This window comes from Chamaea fasciata, unplaced genomic scaffold (assembly GCF_029207755.1).
Source record: "Chamaea fasciata isolate MVZ Bird 193981 ecotype frontalis unplaced genomic scaffold, bChaFas1.0.hap1 SCAF_1, whole genome shotgun sequence".
Taxonomy (NCBI): domain Eukaryota; kingdom Metazoa; phylum Chordata; class Aves; order Passeriformes; family Sylviidae; genus Chamaea; species Chamaea fasciata.
Window position 1 is genome coordinate 125,379,203 of NW_027094086.1, and position 11,726 is coordinate 125,390,928.

The window sequence follows — 11,726 nt, forward strand, 5'->3', positions numbered from 1 at the left end:
AGTACATCCTTAACTGGAAACTTACAAAAGATGCTTTCATAATGTAATACTGACATAGGTTATAGACTTGTGTATTTCAAGTGTTCATAACATTTATAAATGTCTGCAAATTAAGAATTGATAAAATAAGACTTTGAAAAATAAAATATAATCATTTTTCAATGTTTCACAGATCATACTATATGCCAAATAAGGTTCTTCTGTATAACCTTGGCCACATGCTTTCAAGCTTAATAGAATTAATTTTCCCCACTCAATAACTATTTTGAGTCTGGTAGTGCAACTTAGTTCACTAATGGTGAATTTCTTCCTGGCACACAAATACTACTACTAGTATTGATGCATATATTTTCCTCTTCTCTGTCGGCTGCTGCCTACAGAAGAGCCCTACAACTCTTATGCAAATTAATGTGCAGGAGATAATCCCAGTCCCTCAGTTCACCCACTTTAACATCAAGAAATAAACAAGCTCAGTACTGAAAGACCCATAGCTCTAGGGCTTACAGAGCATTGCCACAAAACATATTTTTGTGCATGTATTGTTTAACTGTTGTTTTGGACTAATTTTTAGTGAAGTTTAATTACATAATAGGAATAGTACTTATATATCAATATAGATTTCAAAACTCTTGGAAAACACTCACTGTACTTATTAAAAAGTGTTTCGCAACATTCCCTTTCTCTATTTTATTGTTTCCACACTACAGAAGTGCATCAAATCCATATCCCTTCCCTTTGCTAGTGTCAGCTGGTGCACATCCAGGCCTGCGGTGGAGGCGGTTTGGTCTCATTCTCCAACTGGCTGCTAAAACTTGCTCCTTGCAACTCCCCTCCCCACAGCTCATTGCTTTGAGCAGCTGCTGTGCCTCTCCTGAGGGCTGCAGTGCCAATTCCCAGCTCTGGGCATATCTTCTCAGGCAAGCCAAGCCAGCACCCAAACCTGGCCCCTGGTGCTGGTGCACTGGCCCCCCCAGCTTCACCCCCTCAACAGAAGCCGGCAGTATTTCTTTGGCAGAGGAAGGCTTGGCGAGCTCTGTGCTCTACAGCATGGGGCTGGGGCTGGCCTTATCAGGCTGTGAAATTCCACTGAAACCAAGGGGATTTCTTCTGTTGAGAGGAAAGCATGCAGAAGGGCTGTCAGGACTGCGATCTTACATACTACCCATAAGTGGAAGAAGGAAAATGGAAATCTTTTCAATGAGCCTGTTTGCTTTGTAATATAAAACCATGTAATGAAAGAACATTCACATCATTGTAATTTTCTAATGTTTTATACCTCTGTCATATTTTTTCATAGCAGTTTCTCAGATTTATCCATTTCAATTTTTTATGTTATTTCTTTTTTGTTGTTGTTGCCTGTTTATTATTGGCATATATTTTTAGTATTTTTCCTTTGGATTTTTTTTTAAATTGACAGGATTTCATCTCTGTTTGTTAAAGAGAACCAGCTGTTTTCTTCAAAGATAATTTTCTGAAGCTGTTGTGTGCCATAATTACACTGCAATTACACAGCAATATCCATAAAAGCAGATGAGGATTCTATGTGTCCTTCTGACTCATTAGAAGTTGCAAAAATGATGGATGCAGTCTTTTCTAGCTTGACTATTGCCCTCTGTTGGCAAACCCAAGTCCTGTACTCTCAAGAAAGCTAAGGCAAGGAATAGCACAACCTTCAAAGGGAGATCAGTTTCAGTTTTGGTAATGGGAACACTGAGATAATGCTGAAGCTGGGAAGTATTTTCTAGGTGCATTTTATGGAGAACACTTTGAGGGATTTTTTTTTAATGTTTGCTATAAATCAGTATTATATACATTTTGCACACTTTCTGATAAATTATTTTCTCATATAGTCAAATTACTTGAGCAATTATTCTCTTTGCAGTTCAGTCTCACATTCATGTAATTTCCTTGCAAAATCCTTCTAACAATTTCTTGTCAAATGGTCAAATTCTATTCAGTTTTGTTTGTTCAGATGTTCAGATGTGAATATATGCTCATATGGTTTTGGAATACCTTAGATCTTCATGTTCTGACTGTGGAGAAGAAAAAAAATCAGAGACCTGCTATTTTAACTCAAATCAAAGCAGACTAAACTGAATTCCTTCTGAATCAACAGACCAAAAATATTTTCATTCTGGAAAGAGTTCTCAAATATTTAAGAGGACAAAAGAGAGCAATTAGGATGGGAAGGGTGAGATTTGAATTGTGAGATTTTGGGGAGGTGTGGGGGAGGAGAGGTTACTTGGTTCTTTTTTGCATTAAATATTAAATTAGGTGAGCTACTTTGTTTTGTTCTGTTCATTTCTGGTTAGGGTTTAGCACTGTCACTTCTAAAGATCCTTCCTGATGAGCCTAAGCTAAGGTTAAGGGTCAGTGGGCTACTGGCACTGATTTTCAGTGGACTCTTGTGCCCTCCTGTCAGAGAAGCCGCTGAAGTCTTGATTTGCAAACAATTGCGGCTAGGGCAGAACTTCAAAATCAAATTCATTTCAGTAAAGTCCTGCAAAGTTTAATGAGAGCTAAAAATCAGGAGAGACCTATCAGCACATGGATTTCTCCTGGCTCTGCTAGATCCTGATACAGTTCCAAAAATTTACTTTGTTATGGGCAATAATGGAGTATTCTGGTTTTGTAGTCAACTGCTTAACTAAAGCATACAAGGTGATTATTACTCCTCTGGGGACTTTCAGCAAACAAACAATGTTTAAACAGCGGAGTTAAACAAAACTCAGTTTAGGGAGGCTATTCTGGAAAAAATGGCAGTGGGAAATGAACAGGTTTTATTTTCAGTTGTCTTTCTAGCTGTCATGTCATATATAATGTAAATCCCAGCTTGCAGAATTTTTAGATGCTCAGAATTTGAGCGTTTCCTTTAATGCCAGACAAGGATGAGATTTTGTTAGCGCTAACACAAAGATAGAACTAAATTTTCTAATGTTCACATTTTTTCAGTACTTATAGCTAAGGCAACTTGAGTGAAGCTTCATAGGTCAGTGACTTCTTGTTTAGCATCACCAACTTGACCGAAAATTATATCATATTGTCTGTTCCCTCTCTTTTCAGCAACAATTCATTAATATGTCCAAGATATTTTCTCCATGAAATTAGACTTGCACACCAAGACACTGTGAATGTAATAAAAACCTACACCAGGGAAAATGGAAATATGCAAAGGCACCATTGGTAAAATGAGGAAACAGCTGTCTGTCCACTGCAAATGTACTATCAATTTTGAGTTTCTCTGTAGGATAGTAGTTCTTTCAATAAATAAGACAATTGCATAATTGCAAGACTTCCAGCTTTTCCTCCATCCAGTGATTGCTGACTGAACTGTGTTGATTAGCTTTCAGCACAAGGCTTGACAGTGGCTCTGCAATCATTCTGCACAGCTCATACAAGCAGTATTTTAATTTGTTGCAAGAAATACCTGCTGAAGTGAGTTGTTGGAGCCACAGTTTTTATTCTGCTAATCTTATAGGAGACACCACTTTTGATGCCAAGCGTATATTTTCCACAGTTCCTTTGTATTTTTCTTCCACTATCACTTTTCATTCAATATTTAGAGTGTTTTTTCTTTAACTCAATTATTTACCGCAATAAGGTAAAAAAAAACCTCCATAAGGTAAAAAAACCCTCCCCGCTTTGTTAAATTGTGAAACAGAACATTTAGCAATTCTGTCAGATCTCTAGTAATGAAACTCAGCTCTTTCCCATCTTGGTTTATACATTTTTGCTACTATGCATACTTAAAATATCAATAGGTTAGAATTCAGCCACCAAAGAAAGGTTTTTAAATATTTCAGAGACCACAAGTACAAAACCCACAAGAAGTCATATTTTTGCATATATGACTAAGACAAAACATACAGCAGTTAAAGCTCATACTTTTCACTTTTCTCCACATGTACAGAATATCTAAATTTTTTGAAGCATAAAATTCTGACATTGAAATTGTGACTGCCTGAATTGCATAGAATTAAAACACTATTTTTACCTATCTAGATTCACTAAAATATAGAGAGGAAAGAAGTAGACCCTAAAGTTGAATTAATGATCAATGTCTGAAAATTATGATGTTATTGTTTGATGCACTCATTAAAAAAAAATTTAAAAAATCTGAACTGTGTTTAATGGCTTCTAAATTTTCCTAAATGCTCACTTTATTTGTGTTTCAAGTCAAAGATTGCATACGTCTCACTGCAGGAAATATAAGAAAAAATTGACTGGGAGATAAATACTCTGGTTATGGCATTCAGGAATTCAAATATCTTTGCTTTAGGCATATCAGGACATACTGTCCTGCTGTAAGTATAATGTTATCAGGGAGTGAAAATTTAGGCTCACTGCCACAGTAGGGGATAGCTTTTTTTTCCATCTTTGATGGTTGTTCTGAGATTAATACACAAGCAGTGTAATATTTCTGAAAAAAGATGTTTTTTAACCCCTTTTAGAAGACTGTTTTAGTGGGACTGGCAATGGCACTTTCAGAAGTACAACAATCTGGATGCCATTCAACAGTTCAAGCTATTCTCTTTTAAATATTTCACTTTTCTCTTTGAAAGCATATAACTCATATCAAATTTTTTTTAAGCTCTGCTGTCAGATTGTTTTTGGTTTATTTTTGAACTTTCATACTGGTGTTATGTACTCAATGATGTGATATGTATGTACAGTACATTTCTCACAAACACTATTAGCTTCATTATTTGTGATTTAGGATAAAGATTTGTCTTTCAAATCCACAGTTTCTGTCAACTGCAATCATTTTCTGCTTGCCTTTACACATAAGATGAATGCCCTTAGAGTTCAGGTTTCTGTGACTGCCATCCTGAAGTTGATGGTATTTCTGGTTCTTTATTGCCTTCTGACATATCAGTACACTTAAGTAAAATTTTTCTCCAGTGCCTGAGGCTGAGTTGAATGAAGTGGTCCTTCAGTCACATTCTGTCATCTGTGTGTTGACCACGACCTTCATGGTTTATTTATGATTAGGAGGTTATGTCTTCCCTTACTCTAGCAATGGTATTTTAGCAAAGTTCTTTATAAATTTCTTAGTTCTGCAAATACTTTGCAATTTTGCAGGCTTGCTCCCTGCAATATTCTTCAATAAATAATAGGTAGCTAGCCTGCACTTTCACAGAAACTTTCCTATATATATTTCCAGTGCCAGCTTAAATTCTCTCTCACATTGTCTGTTGTCCTACAGAGCTGGACAAATAAGGAATTATCTTTGCCATCTCTGGATTGTGCCACTGTGAGTTGTTAGATGACATTTTACTGTGAACTAAAGATCTGGTAAGGAATCTGATGATTATGCACCATCTACCTGGGAGTGAATGTGTCTGGTAGACACTGAAAAGAATTAGGCATGAACAGTTTATGGCAGGATGAGACTTTTATGAGCTTTGAATATCAACAGTTGATAAAATATGAACGAGACATCATTAGTGTTTCAGACTATGTATGGTGTTAATTGCATTTGGAATTTCAGTTGGGATTATTGCTACTGTTTAAACTTACACTATAAATTGAGGAATGATACTTCCTTGTGCAAAGCCCCTTGGTGAAATTAATGACATTACACAAGTCAGTAAACACCAGAAGATGACCTTATTTTCTAGCTTATTAGTCAGAACAGTTCTACCAATATCAGAGAAAAAGGATATAAGTCTTGCATCAATAAAGTTTGTGTAGATTTACCAAAGCTAGCATCTAGCTGAAAATTATTAGTTTGCACAAATAGATGAGTATCTCCTCACACATACATTTTCACAGAGACATGTGGCTTAAGAAGAAAATCTATTGAAAATTCTATGTTGCTGTACTAGAAACAGTGATTTCTATACTGTTTATATTGTTCATATATCTGGTGGATCATGTCTTTCCTAAAATCACTTAAACTTCCTTTAATTTCACTGCCCTTAGGCAGCTAACACTAGTGCTGAGATCTTCACCCAGGCATTTTTCACATGCAGGGTTTGTTTTTCCAATATTCTTTATGCCATGCTTCTTGTGAATGCTCTGGATTTCCTTCAGACCCTTCACCAGTCTTGCTGCCCTTCTGTGGTCATGTCTGAGCATATCAACATCCTTCCTAAATTGGTGGGGTCCAGAAATTGACAACTCCAGTTGCAGCCTAACCAGTGCTGAGTATGTGCTTTAGAGGTGCTGCTCAAAGTTTTCAATACTTTGCTGAAGACTTTAGCACACATTTTGATATTATGCAAGGACTAGCATTCATAATCATAAAGCCAACCCTTTCAAGCAATTTTCAGAAGAGAAGGCTTCTTTAGGCTGAGGGTACACATTGAGACCCTTGTCTAGCCTTCAGCTTATCAAAGCATATAAATCCATGATTTTTCTCTGATATAAAAAGTACTACTAAATGACATTAAGAATTTTTTAAAAGAAAAAAAAAGGTATGGTCACATTTTTTAATTAAACCAGAAAAATGGAAGTTGCAAATGAAAGTTCTGTGTAGAAGAAACATAACTTCACCCCCATTGTTAATTTTGGAAAGAATATTTGCACTCTTTTTTTTTTTTTTTTTTTTTTTTGCAAATTATCTTCACCTCCTTTTCCTCATTTTTCCTCTTCTACACCTCACCCGTAGGCAGAAGAATTGCTTCCAATCCTGATACACAACTTTTGTGTATGTGAATACAGTTGTCTGAGTATGAAGGCCATGGCTTTTTGAGAATCAACTCCCTCACAACATAGGTGCTCTTACAAGAATCTCAAGCACACAGATGTGTACCCCAGCTCATGAGTTTTACACTAAATCTGAACAAACTCATCACTGCTCAAGTGTCTGGGATCAGTATAAAGAAAGAAGTGCTTACCTAATTAATGGATGTGACTAGTAATTCCAATTTAACCTCTTGGATTGTACACACTGAAGATATATTAAAAAAAAAAAAAAACCAAGAAAAATGCAGAATCAGTTGATCTTGACACATTAGTCACAGATAAACGAAAATGGCAAGACACAAGTCCAGTAACGAGTGTCATAGTCCAAAGTACAAAATCACAGCTAATTTGTTAAACTGTTAACACACATAACATTTACCCTTCTATTTAAAAATCTGCATTATTCAAAAGGACTAAGGAAAAAGAAGCCAATAATACTTGATGATTCATTAGTTTGAGAGGCATACATGCTCTTGTTAAGACAATTAAGGCTTTGGTCACAAATCCTTTGGTTTTATTGATTTGGCAGAAATCATAACCTTGGCTCATTTTATACTTAACACCAAAGAGCCCTGAACAAGGGGAAGATAGGTTAAGCAATTATTCTGTGATATTTGCACTGAACTGATCCTGCAGTTTAAAAACACCGATCATTGACCAAATGCTGTATTATGATGTAATGTGGCTACAGCAAGTGCCATTCATCCTGCACAAAAGGCAAATAGAAGGCTTCTGCATTAGTATACTGAAAATTTGATAGGATCAAATGTCAAATAATTTTTGCAAGCTCCTCAGAGAAAAGCCTTATGTGTATAGATATTCTGATATATTACCCATCTAAATAATACCCTTTCACAGACAGAACTGTTACTTACAGAGGGTGCAGCTTTCCTTTCTTTCTAAGCACACTTTAAAATATACTGTTGAAATCTGCCTTGCAATCACTAGATTTTCCTTATGAAAGAGTTCAATATTTTAACTTCTTTATGCCCTCTGCACTGTTTTGGATAAATGAAAACCTTTTATTGGAGATGTTCCATTCAGAAGAGAGAAATTTCAGAACCATCATGGACTGTTCTTTATAGGCATCAGCTCAAAGTCTAACAGATGCCAAAAAGAAAAACCAACAATAAAATGCTAGGAATCAACAAGAATATAACTGAGGATGAACATAAAATATAATGCTGTCACGATCAACTGCATGCCGCACTTTCCAGATCTGCAGGACATATCAGAGAAAGCAAGAGAGGAAAAAAATAAAATTACTTAGGGCATGGTGCAGCTGTCTTGAAAGAGAGACAGAATAACTACCTAGACATAGGGTTACCTGCTGAAATTTGTTTCAACTTGGATTAAAACAAGAAAATTCTTCTTTATGCAAAGGGTATTGATTGTGTAACTTCCTGCCAAAGACAGAGTTGGAGGAAATAACATGTTCAAGAAGAGGTGAAACAAAACAATGGACAACCATATCCAAAAGCAGATACTAAGGGAGATAGGTGGGGATGCACCCTCTATTGTCCTTCATCTGTTAATTGTGGATGTTAGGGCAGGAAACCACAGTTAGTGACCAGGCTTGAGGCTTTGTTCTTTTGCAAGTGCTAGACAGGGAACAAGATGGACTTACAGATGAGTTATGTTCAAAAACCGTGATTCTTTAAGCTGTTTTACAAGTAAGGCAGTGAACATGGTACTGCCATGAACAGTCTTTCTAATTATAGAAATTTTATATATGTATCTATCTATCTATCTATTTTTGTTTTCTGTTCAAAAATAATATATACACTTCAGGAGTAAAGAGGGATTTAAGCCATGCATAAGCAGACCATGAAGATGTTTTGGGTTTTTTTCTACCATTAAAATGACAAATAAAGTAATGAATAGTGAAACATATATAAAAATACATCGCAAACAATTTAATGTATCGCCTTTTTGAACTTATATTGTCATTGAATATTGATTTTCCATCTCTTTTGTTCACAATATGTTAAATATGACTGTCAATCTAAAATGTTTAAAACAAACATAATGGAATATTTCAGGAAGTTTATCTGAAATTCATAATTTCAATTTTTTGTTCTAGAAGCCTTCTTTTAAAAGTTATGTTCAGAGCACCAAACAACACAATAGTGTTGTCAAATCAAGAAAATCTGAATATTTTAAGTTAATTTGAAATGTTTTTAAAAAATCCAAACTCTTTTTATTTGTAGGAAATATTTGGATAAGAGCAGAAAACAATATTCAGGACACAGATGCTGTTCAAAACCAGCAAACATTATCATTGTATCCCCCAAATTATTTTTCATGGATTATGAAACTAGTTCTAAACTTCTTGTGTTAAAAGAGTTCCGAATAAAAGAAACTGGCACTGTTCAAAATGTTTTTCATTAGAGGTAGGACCTTCTTAGTTTTACTTCACAACTAAAAATACTCATCACACAAATTAGGAGGTTTACTAACTGAAGAACTAAACTTTCATTTTACTTAAAACTTCCTATACTACTCAGCTCCAACATTTTAAAACAGTAACATATGGTAAGCAGCTTGCAGAAAAAGAGGGATACTGAAAAATTTAAAACATAAAATTTAAAGGAAAAGGCTTCTCTTCCCTACTTCTCTGTAATGTCACTGTAAATCTATCTCAATTTGAGCTTATTTAACTCTTGCTGCAAGATGCACCAATCCTTTGGTACCCTCAAATAATCTTAGTTTGTGAAACTAGCTGGAACCCTTACAGCAATGTCCACAGAAAGAGCCTTGACTTAGTAATTAGCCTAATGTTTGATGTGTTAGCATCTCACAAGATGTCACAGCGATGAGTAATAGGTTCACACTAACCCACAGCTTCATTCATGTTCTGCAAGAAAATACAAAACTGTGTGCTTGTAAGGTTCACACATAACAATAACTTGTGAAGACTGGATTGTGCCCAATACCACAGAAATTATATCAAGTTTAGATACTTTTTAGAGAAGTAATTAAAAACTAAACATTAGAGAGACTGGCAGTATTTTAATCATAGCACTAATCAAGTTAAATACTGTGTTAGAGTTTCACTCTTTTGATCAAGTTTTCTTCTAAGCACACATCTTGCAGAAACAGTTTTACTGGCATCGGCTGATGTGTGACAAACTGGTGAGCAATTGGGAAATGTGTCTGCAGCTGAAAGTATTAGTCTTCATGGTTGATGGTACTTTGGGGTACTTATTTTTCCTATGCTGCAGAAGGATGAAACCACAACCATTCTGAACTTTCCCAGACATACATACATAAAGCAAGTGCAAAAGCCTGAAATCCCAGCTTTTCCACTCTTGCTTTTCCTCAGCAAGACAAAATCACTGAAACCACTTAGAATCAAGAGCCTCTCCATCTTCTGACAGAGATCTGCATGACACAGTTTTCTGGTGATGGTACTCAGGCCACTACTGGTCAAATGTCACATGAAACATGAAATCACTTGGCTGGAGAACAGGTCGTCCTAGGTCTTGTATATGTAATAACAGGTGCAACTGAGAGAGTCTAGGAATAGCCATCAGTCAAAATACTTTGCTTTAGGAATCCACAAACACAGGTTCACAAGTTAGACTTGGTCAGTGCAAGAACTTGTTATATTTATATACATGTTGTTTCCATCGGCTATTAATCAATAGCTGTCAGGAAGGCAGAAATTTCTAATATCAGCAAAGTTTTCCAGATCACAATTTTTAAAAACTTCATCTGGCTTTTGAAACTAGCTCTAAACACGCTCCTGTAAGAAGAGATATACAAAATGCAAAAAAGCCCATGTCTGGTACAATTAGACAGCAAGACAAAAAGACAGCAAGAATAAAGCAGAATTATTTGGCAAAATCAGGAAAAAAGTACTATGTGAACAGAAATAATAGGTCAAAGTTAGCAGGTAGCACACAAAGGCATTTGGGAAGTTACTTTTAATAACGGGGGTTGTGTGCACTTTGGAGGAAACAGTGCCACTCGTTAAAATGTACACTTTAGGTTAGTCTTCTCTTAGGAGTTAATAGGGAATTAATCATCTGTACACCAGGGGAGAGTGGTTTGATCAATACTGAAATTATAACCTTCACTGAGGCAGCATATTTAATAAGCACATCTTGAATAAAATTCCTTCATGCACTGACTCATTTTTCTTAAAACGTGAAACCAATAAGCATTAGAATCCGTTTGGAGTGAGGGTGATCTCAGCAACACTCCTGACTGCTCTAACCAAAGTGTACCCATCTATACATCCACAGATAGATAGTAAGCACATCTAATACATTATTAACACAGAGTAAAAATAATAATGGATCAAGAATTAAACTTTCATGAGCAATATGAAGGTCTGGTGGTGTGGTTATAAAAAAAAAAACAAACACAAACTCCATATTTATCTAAATTAACACAGAAAGTTAGTTTCCTTCTCAAGCAATTAACTAGGATGAAAAAAAATTATACAATTTGAAGCTTTTCACTGTGAGAGTAAATGCAGTAAAGAGTACTGAATAGGTATGATTTTTACAGAATTATATTAATTGAAACATTCTAAGAGAAGTATAAGACCTAAAAAGTATGATATAAGTCCAAAGATCTCTTTTGATTCATCCTACCTTTTGCATTTTTCTTTTAGTTTTAATGGCTGAACAGGGTGTCAAGTTGGAGTAGAAGACTGCCAGGAAAAAACACACTATATTTAGTGTATCCAGATAAACTCTACAAATTTTTGGGTAAATTATTCCCCAAGTTATCTATCCAGTAGTCAGAGGATTTAACCTATTGATTTACTTGCTGTGGGGGCTGCAACTCACTCTAACAAACAAATAAACTCTAATAAACCTTCTGATGCCCCTCTAACATTATGTAATTAGCAGGGAAAAAGTGAGAAGTGTAAAGGTTGAAAGTTAAACTTTCGCAAATCAGAAACGCAATAAAGCTGTGAGGTTTTCAAGCACTTCCCCTGCTTTCATACCTTTGCAAAACCATTTCAGCTGAAGCAGATTGCGTTGGTGGGGCTGATGTAGTGCAGGTAGCTGATTTGCTCT

At 35.6% G+C, this 11,726-nt stretch overlaps 1 long non-coding RNA gene across 3 annotated transcripts in view; it reads right to left on the reverse strand.

Annotated features, from left to right (window-relative positions):
* The window catches only part of LOC136289928 (uncharacterized), a 33,639-nt gene extending 22,181 nt beyond the window's left edge, over window positions 1-11,458 (reverse strand). For all 3 annotated transcript variants that reach the window (XR_010720909.1, XR_010720907.1, XR_010720902.1), the window contains exon 1: window positions 11,295-11,458. This is a non-coding gene — a long non-coding RNA (uncharacterized lncRNA). The remainder of the gene's footprint in view (window positions 1-11,294) is intronic.
* Window positions 11,459-11,726: the final 268 nt, after the last annotated feature.